The 9940-nt window shown below is 38.0% G+C and overlaps 1 long non-coding RNA gene across 2 annotated transcripts; it reads right to left on the bottom strand.

The window, feature by feature from the left end:
• Positions 1-5795: 5795 nt before the first annotated feature.
• On the bottom strand, positions 5796-9718 carry LOC114304212 (uncharacterized). Of its 2 annotated transcripts, XR_014336652.1 has the most exons (3): positions 9502-9718; positions 7133-7294; positions 5796-6503 (listed from the first exon to the last, which is right to left on the bottom strand). It is a non-coding gene; the product is annotated as an uncharacterized LOC114304212 (long non-coding RNA). The 2 variants fall into 2 exon arrangements; XR_003643989.2 differs by lacking the exon at positions 9502-9718 and having other exon boundaries at positions 7133-7763.
• Positions 9719-9940: the final 222 nt, after the last annotated feature.

Raw genomic sequence — 9940 nt, forward strand, 5'->3', positions numbered from 1 at the left:
GACCGTCGTATCCTGGGAGACAGACGCCGGGATTCCTCAAGCACTTGACTCGTGAGGCGGCGAAATCTGTTTTAAGGAAACTGCTTCCGTGCAGGCTTCGGTTTCGTCTCTTTACCCTTTTATTGTTTTGTGTATTTCTGTTGAAATTTAATTGTAATTATCAGCATATGTTCTTGGTATATAATTTGATTTCTTCATAAATCTATTTATTTAATTTCACAATTTTGAACAACATGAACAAGTCATTCCAAATTGCTGTGATCATTGAGAAACTTCCCAATGGTTGGAAGAATTTCAAGAATTACTTGAAGCACAAGCGCAAGGAAATGTCAGTTGAAGAGCTGGTTGTCCGACTCCGGATTGAGGAGGATAATAAAAAGAAAGGAGGGAGTACCTCCTCAGTAAAGGCCAATGTCGTTGAGCATGGAAAATCTTCTGGGATAAGGAAGAAGCCCCCTGTGAACAAAAGCTCTATGCTGGGGCCAAGGGGTGGTGTTGCAAAAAAGTTGGCTTACAAGCCGCAAGAACCAGGTTATCGGTTCTTTGGGAAGTGTTATAACTGTGGTAACGGGGAGCATCGGGCTAGTGACTGCCGCAAGCAGAAGAAGCCATACAAGACCAAACCTCTTGCTCATATAGCAGACTTACAAGAGCACTCCCATGAGGAGGATGATATGCACTTGTCTGCTGTTGTCTCTGAGGTGAATCTGGTGGGTTCAAACCCAAGAGAATGGTGGATTGATACTGGGGCTACACGCCACATTTGCTCTGAGTAGAAGCTGTTTACAACTTTCAAACCAGTTACAAACGGTGAGAAGTTGTTTATGGAAAACTCTGCTACCTCGATTGTTGAGGGGAAAGGAAAGGTGGTCCTGAAGTTGACGTCAGGAAAGGAGCTAACCTTGAACGAAGTCCTGTATGTCCCGGACATTCGTAAGAATCTTGTCTCAGGGTCTCTTCTCAGTAAACATGGTTTTCGCATGGTTTTTGAGTCTGACAAGGTCGTTCTTACCAAAAGCGTAATGTATGTGGGTAAGGGTTATATGTTGGGGGGTATGTTTAAACTCAATATAATGACTGTTATTCTAAAGATGAATAAAGGTGCATCTTCTTCTGTTTACATGCTTGAGTCTTCCAATTTGTGGCATGGTAGACTAGGACATATGAACTTTGAATCTTTACGTAGATTAATCAAGTTAGATCACATACCATCTTTTAAGATTAATCCAAAACACAAGTGTGAAACTTGTGTTGAAGCAAAGTTGACAAGATCTTCATTTCATTCTATTAAAAGAAGTTTAGAACCGTTGGATTTAGTGCATAGTGATGAATGTGATTTAAAATTTATACAATCACGTGGTGGCAATAAGTACTTCATCACTTTTGTTGATGATTGCACTAAGTTTTGTTATGTCTTTTTGCTCAAAAGCAAAGATGAGGCGATTGACAAGTTTGTTCTTTATAAGAATGAAGTTGAGAATCAAGTAGGCCGCAAGATTAAGGCTTTAAGAAGTGATCGTGGTGGTGAGTATGAATCTCCGTTTGATTGAGATTTGTGCTCAATCTGGGATTATCCACCAAACCACGGCGCCTTATTCTCCTCAGTCTAATGGGATTGCTGAGCGGAAGAATAGGATGCTAAAGGAAATGATGAATGCAATGTTGATAAGTTCTGGATTGCCACAGAACTTGTGGGGGGAAGCAATTCTCTCTGCAAATTTCATTCTGAATAAAGTACCCCGGAAGAAGGTGGACAAGACGCCGTATGAGTTATGGAAAGGCGTTAAGGCTTCGTATAAATTCTTACGAATGTGGAGGTGTCTTGCAAAAGTGGCGATTCCTACACCCAAACGGGTTAGGATAGGCCCGAAATCCGTGGATTGTATATTCATTGGTTATGCACATAATAGTAGTGCATATCGATTTCTTGTGCATAAGTCTGAAATCCCAGACATACACAGGAATACTATCATGGAGTCAAGGAATGCATGTTTCTTTGAAGACATTTTTCCTTGCCGAACCCATGAAGGGGTTCCAAGGTTTTTGGAGCAATTTGATGAGCTTGCTAGTGAGGATGATCATGTTGATGATTCAGGTGATGATCAAATTGAGATTTTAGATGAGCCCAGAAGGAGTAAAAGGGCTAGGATATCCAAATCTTTTGGTCCAGACTTCTTGACTTATATGGTTGAGAACGAACCTCAAACTTTCCACGAAGCTGTGACTTCTCCTGAGAGTCCTTTATGGAAAGAAGTGATCAAAAGTGAGATTGACTCCATCTTACAGAACCACACCTGGGAGTTGGTAGATTTACCTCCAGGTTGCAAGCCTTTAGGCTGCAAATGGATTTTTAAAAGAAAGATGAAGGCCGATGGGTCAATTGACAAGTACAAGGCGAGGCTCGTTATCAAAGGGTACATGCAACGAGAAGGCCTGGATTACTTTGATACGTACTCACCTGTAACTAGGATGACATCCATTCACATGGTGATTGCGATAGCAGCTTTGCGCAATCTTGAGATACACCAGATGGATGTAAAGACAGCTTTCTTAAATGGGGATTTGAATGAAGAAATCTACATGGAGCAACCTGAAGGGTTTTCAGCTCCAGGACAAAGCAAGAAAGTCTGTAAACTTGTCAAATCTTTGTATGGTTTGAAACAAGTGCCTAAACAATGGCATGAGAAGTTTGACAATGTAATGTTGTCAAATGGGTTTAGAATCAACGAATGTGACAAGTGTATTTATGTCAAAGACACTGACAGAGGTTATGCCATTTTGTGTCTATATGTTGATGATATGCTCATTATAGGTAGTAACAATGAAATGATCAAGACTACCAAGAAGTTGTTAAACTCTAAGTTTGACATGATGGATATGGGCATTGCAGATGTTATTCTGGGAATTAAGATTACCAGAATCTCTAGCGGAATTGTACTTTCTCAGTCTCATTATGTTGATAAGATACTTGAGAAGTTTAGTGGATCAGATACGAGTGTGTCATCGACACCTGTAGACTTAAGTCTACATTTTACCAAGAATAATAATGAAAGTGTCTCACAGTTAGAATATTCTCGGGTAATTGGAAGTTTAATGTATCTGATGAGTTATACTAGGCCGGATATAGCTTACTCGGTTAGTAGGCTTAGTAGATACACAAATAATCCCGATACTTCTCATTGGAAGGGCATTGTGCGGGTGTTAAGGAATTTATGCTACACTCAGGATTATGGGCTGCATTATACTCGATATCCAGCGGTGCTTGAAGGATATAGCGACGCGAATTGGATATCAGATATAAAGGACTCAAAGTCCACTAGTGGATATGTGTTCACTCTTGGTGGGGCAGCCGTGTCTTGGAAATCTTCCAAGCAAACGTGTATATCTAGATCAACGATGAAATCAGAGTTTATTTCTTTGGATAAGCAACAGAAGAAGCAAAATGGCTTCGCCATTTCATTGAAGATATTCCACGTTGGTCTAAACTTGTGCCAGCTATTTGTATTCATTGTGATTGTCAATCTGCAATTGGTAGGGCACAGAGTAATATGTATAATAGAAAGTCTAGACATATCCATCGTAGACATAATTCCATACGACAACTACTCTCGAATGGAGTTGTCTCTTTAAACTATGTAAAGTCTAAGGACAACATTGCGGATCCGCTAACCAAAAGGTTAAGTCGAGTGTTAGTTGAAACGTCGTCAAAAGGAATGGGGTTGAGGCCTTTGGAAGTTACCGGAATGGAAACCCAACCTAGTTGACTGGAGATCCTAAGATCTAGGTTCAATGGGACAACCTAATTGCGTGTAACGGTGGTATGTCACTGAGGAGGTTAAACCTCCAGCCATTTCTTCTATCAGTGATACCTGCAAGTGTAGAGGTTAAGTTGAGCTTTTAATACTCTAGTGTGTTAAGTTGTTGAGCTGAGTATTGCAGGATACTCAAGTAGAGTCACTTATGTGAGTGTGAAGTGGGGCTACTTCTAGAAGAATTGGGCAGGCCAAGATTCTTTGAAACCACTCGCTGAACCAGGCTAGTGTCCAGGGCCACACAGGGCACACTAGTGAGAACAAAATGGTGGTAGGAGTAATTCCCGTGTGAGATCTATTGTCTCAGTTTACATAAACGGCAGAGCAGTTCAAGATGTCTTATTCACTGATCAGCCAGTAAACTCGATAGGTTTTCACTGGGAGAGGTTCAAAGCCAAAAGCTACCTTCTCTGATGTCGGGGTTAGTTCGTTGTACTCTCTCTTCGAGTCATTATTGTTGAACGATGTCCGTTTGTTGAGTCTTTCGGTCAATTTTTATTCATGTGGGGGATTGTTGAAAAAAATGATTTTTGGTGACTTTAATTTAATATTAAAGTGTGGTAACTTTAATTAAATATTAAAGTAGGTCCCAACCTTTTATTGTGTTAGGTCCAAGTGAGCCAAAAACCATTGGGTTTTGAATAAGAAATTGCCAAGAAATTGCCTCATGATGTTAGATTCATGAATAGGATTTTAAAGAGTATTTAAATCCTTTTTTCTTGGCTAAAGGGTGTGAATCCTTTAGGCATCCAAACTTTCATATTTTTGGAAAGGGGCTACGGATGCTTGGTGTTTTAATGACTAGCCTTAAAGGCTAGAGGCTCTTTTTCTCTCCCCTTTACATGTATAAATTGAGACCCTCCTATCAAGTTTCAATATAGAAATTTTTTGCTTCCATTTTACAAGTCAGTTTGCCAGAAAGTTCCTACATTGACAGAGTACTGCCACTGTTCTTGTTCGCTAAGCTAGACAGAAAGTGCTTCTTCTGTAGCTAGTTTTGACCGTCGTATCCTGGGAGACAGACACCAGGATTCCTCAAGCACTCGACCCGTGAGACGGCGAAATCTATTTTAAGAAAACTGCTTCCGTGCAGGCTTCGGTTTCGTTTCTTTACCCTTTTATTGTTTTGTGTATTTCTGTTAAAATTTAATTGTAATTATCAGCATATGTTCTTGGTATATAATTTGATTTCTTCATAAATCTATTTATTTAATTTCACAATTTGAACAACACTTCAATGGTAGGCTGACTTCAAATTTAAAAAGCTAGAGAAAAGGACTTGGGAGGCTCTCATTTTTGCAGTGTTGTGGTTGGTTTGGAAAGCTAGAAGTGAATGTAAGTTTATCGGGGCCAAGTTTCGTTGGGTTGTGTTATGTAATCTAATAATACGTAAGATTGGCCTTTTTTGGGAAGTATAATGCTAAAGGGGTGGTATTTTCAATTGAAGATATTGTCTATAGACTTGATTCCATAAGGGGCAACATGTGACAATCGCAATTGGGATTGCTTGAGGGTTTATTTCATGGGTGATTTGGCTCATCTGTCGGAGATTGATTTTTGTTATCAGGATGGTGCCTTGCTATTCCTCTGTTTTCTTTTTATTGCCGGTGCACTTGCGGTGCTTTAGGGGTGCTTCGTAGGCATGTTGTTGTCATGCATTGTAGCAGCTTCCTTCTTTCTTTTGTTGATGTATGTGCCTTTGACTTCATCAATAAAAAGTTGCTTTTTTGCTGATTAAAAAAAAAAAATCTACATTCAGCCATTTAAATTTAAAAAAAAATAAAAATTACTATGAAGTATTGATTATAATCATGTTGGGTCATGACCAATATTACTTTGGATTTATCCAAGTTTCCCTTGGTCATGTCTAAAGCTCCCACAAATAAATCATAACTAATACCACTTTAACATATACCAAATACTACACAAGTTCCAACCAATTTTGATTTGACGATTTGCTAGCTCCATCACCACAGTGGCCCATAACCAAAAACTAACACCGCAATAATTTATAACCAACACCAATTTTGATCACAACAAGGCCTTGTTTAAGAGCAATGAAGAACTGATGAACAACGTATAGTGGACTGAAAATTAATTGGAAAAAGACTGGCCTAACAGTCAGTTTCAAGTATAGACTCGAACATAAAGTTTCAAATATAGGTTCAATCACATTATAGTGTAGACAACAACTAGCCACTATATTAACAAGCACTAGAAACTTAAATAGCCACGTCAACGAGCCATGTCGGATTTAAATTTACTTGAAAAATTATGTGCAGCTTTATGATATTCTGTTTGTGGTGTAGAGGAAGCATCACACAGGGCAAGGTGGAGGTTGCATGTTGAGGGTGGGCGGCAAGACAAGCCAAGCTTCCACGGTGTGGAACTCTGTTTAGTACTGTTTCTCAACTGCAAGTTAAACTGATCTTTCCAATTAAAGCAACTCCTAAACTTCATCTGCATTAAGCATTAATTCTTGCCCAACTTTGTTCCTGAAAATGCTTCTAGCTTTCTTGGTAGATATGCCTCAAAATTTTGCTTTCTCACCATGTGTATCAGAGGTTAAGGGCTAAACAATATAAAACAGAATTGACAATCTCTTAAAAAAACCAATGATTTGTTGAGATGGGAGAATCCTTCAAATAAAGACAACCACCTTTGCTTTTCTTGAAATTTCCTCTCTGTGCTCTTGCCACACACATACACATACACAGAGAGAGAGAGAGAGATCAATTTTCTAGATACATGGATTTTATTCTTATTGTTTTACTTTTTGCCCTTTTTCTTTTTTCTTTTTCCTTTTCTCCTTGTATTCAGGGAGTCGTAAATAGAAATTCAGAGCATGTATTCATATGCAAATATGCAGTTATATAGCCTTGTAAGTCCAGACAACATCACCATAAATGCCTATAGATAATCTACTTGGGGCAATGCAAAGAATTGTCCAAGCTCTAATATTCTGATCAGATATTGAGAAGATTTTCAAAGCTAGAACTTAGAAACTACCAATCAATAAGATGTATGGACAGTATAAATGTTTATGAGCACAAGGGGCAACCAGATACTATCAATCAACTAGCATACAGAAGTTCTACTGTTCCAGATGAATGCACTATAAATTACTAAAAAAGAAGACCTCTTAATATAGTCTAAAAAAAATAGATTTAGAATTTTAAACAAATAGATGAAATATATATATATATATATATATTGAGTTTTATTATTGGTTAGATAAGAAGATAAATGGATAAAATTTTGCACATCCAGTAAGAAGAATTGGTGTAAATTACAAGGATGCAGATGTATAAAAAACTCACCGGCACCAATCAGCTTCTTAGCAGACAGATGGTTTCCCACTTCATTGAAATCAACCATGCAACAACTTAGTTGATGGGTTACACTATTTGGATATACCACTGGTGCAGCTGGTCCAAGACATCAATACCTACATTCTGAATGCTTGCTCTCCTTTTCTGTTCCTGCGTGACAAGAGATCAGTATCTTTCTATAATTTCCGCATACATGAACCACAAAAGTCAATGTTAAGAACCATGTGTCCCTTGTAATAAAGAGATCTAGACAACTGTTATCACTAGCACACAACATTGAAATATTTACAAGTAGAATTATTCTCAAGTACTCAGTTGAACAGCTGGGTATCAGCTCAACATCCATCAATAAAGGACTGTGAAACTGAAGGTACAGAAATCAGCATCATAGATCGCATTTGCCTCAAATTTAATGAATATTCACAATCATGGTTGTATAGCTCCTTTACATCTTTCATCACAAACAAGAGGGAAATGTGTTTTTTAATTGATAATAAGTAGTCAGCAACATCATAACGGAAGTTATGAATTATTAAGCAACATCTAGCTATTTATAAAACTTCAGTGGAAATTCTCAAAAACTAAAAATAAAAAACAAAATAGAAAAAAAAAAAAAAAAAATAGATGATGTGCTGAAAAAGGGTGCGAAACATGTACCCACTAGAGATAGCAAAAGGGCAAATTGCACCAGCTACCAAGTAACAGACCTCAATGCCCCCTACTCTTGGTCTCATAGGATGGACTTAGCTGGAGCAGTGGTTAGTCATCAAGTTAACCAGCCAAAGGCATTCCATCCCAAGGGCATCAGTCAGTTGACAAATCTATCCAGAAAGATTGTCAGACCTGCACTTTGCGACAAATAGCCTCTAGAGCCTTGTGTTTTGCTATTACAACCCACAATTTGAGAAATTGTCAACAGGTTGGGCTCTTGCAGTTGCATAGCCACTTCAATAATAATTGAGTCTTGATAATTCACTGTGATAATTCAACTTCATGCTGAGTTTGTCGCCAAGTATATTTCACAAGCTCTTCAAAGCTCGCTTTATATGATGTGTGTTCAAAAGGATAGGATACTTTCACACACCCTTTGATTGATGGTCAATTAAGTTTGTATCCAACCTTATTCTTGTATTTCTTTACAAACCGGAGCAGTTGAAAGATGTTGCCATAAAGCTTTTATCAACATCAACCCAAAAACATCAACTTCACCTGTCCTTACCAGCAAAAAATAGATATATATATATATTTCCAAGCGGTAGCTACATCAATATTTCAAGCAGCACCAAGTGAGCATTCGCATTGAAAACATGCCAATCTCCTAGAGAAGAATGAAAAAGAAGACTGATATTTGCAATAATAAATAAACATACAGGAGCCTACATTTTTCTTTGACTAGACATTCAAACGATATCTGAAGGGTTATTTATTTATTTATTTTCCATCTCTAGAACATACTGGAAATGAGATCTGGTGTTCTACACCTACAACTAGTAACATAGTTCAAATTGAAAGCAATGCAAAAGGGGAATGCCAAAAAGAACCAGGATTGCAGAGATCATAAGGTGCATATCGTTTATAATCCAACATAGCGCCACAACTAGCCCACAGGTTGGCCTCCTATAGTTGAGCAGCCACTAGCCACTTTGTTAGTACTTGTGCCTTGATAATTCACTTCCACTCTAGCTATGTCACAGTTCCATATCAATATCTTCTAGACTCAACAACCCCAATATCAAAAGGATACATATCAGAAAACTTCTAAAATCACCCCAAGGGTCATATGAGAACTACTGAATCTGTAGTTAGCTTAATAAATGCAAGCTATATATAACCGAATCTTATCATAGTAGCACATAGCACTACTAGAACCCCTTAGTTGTACCCCTTAGTTGTGAAGGTAGTTACATCAGGTGTATAAACGCATCTGAAGAGGCTACCCAAAAGAGACAACCCAAAATCGGCTCAATTTAGGTGGTAGTAACAGTTAATAGCAATGTTGAAGGTGTAGAAATTGACTTGAATGCCTTGGAACTGTTGTAACTTGTTCTGAATAAGAGAAAGAGCAGTGGTGTAATGACCCATGTTCAAAATAGACCCTAAAGCTTTGTTGAATTGAGAAATTGGGGGCAAAGGTAGCATTCGGAACATGCGATTGAACGAAATTAAAGCAGAATGAAGATGATTGGGACCCAAATTGCATGGCTGTTTGGGTAAAGCTTTAGGTTTAGGTTTAGGTTAAACTCCTTGAGGAGTAGGAGTAGGGTTTTTGGTGGTGTTAGAGAGAAAACGAAACAGAACAAATAAGAAACAAGAGGGACGATTAACAACTCGAGATGGAGGTTTCGATTTCGAAGTACCTTTTAATAGCCAATTATTGTAAGCTATTCTTGGTCCAATAATGGAAGAAACATAAATTCTTCTTCTCCTCGACATCTTCTTCAAGCTCAGCTCTATGTCCGCGAGGAGAGAGAGTGAGAGTAGATAATGTGTAGCAATTGAATACCTGTTTCTTTTGGTTTTGGTTTTGGTTTGATTTTTAAAAAATTATTTCTACCTTCAAAAAATGTAATATCATTTGAAATTATTATCCTTCTCTATCCATTTCAATTTGACCAAGTTTTTCAAAAGCCCAATGTGCCTTCAGTGTGTTCATCCTAGTGTAATACTAAACCTTGATGGTGAATTTGCAGCTAAATGTGCAAGTTTTCTTCCTAGTATAGTGCAATATTTCTGCAGTTGATAAACCACCAATGCATTGCATGCCCTCCAATTACAGTAGTAACACCACATGAACTA

Source organism: Camellia sinensis, chromosome 7 (genome assembly GCF_055761805.1).
Source record: "Camellia sinensis isolate YWXY chromosome 7, ASM5576180v1, whole genome shotgun sequence".
NCBI lineage: Eukaryota > Viridiplantae > Streptophyta > Magnoliopsida > Ericales > Theaceae > Camellia > Camellia sinensis.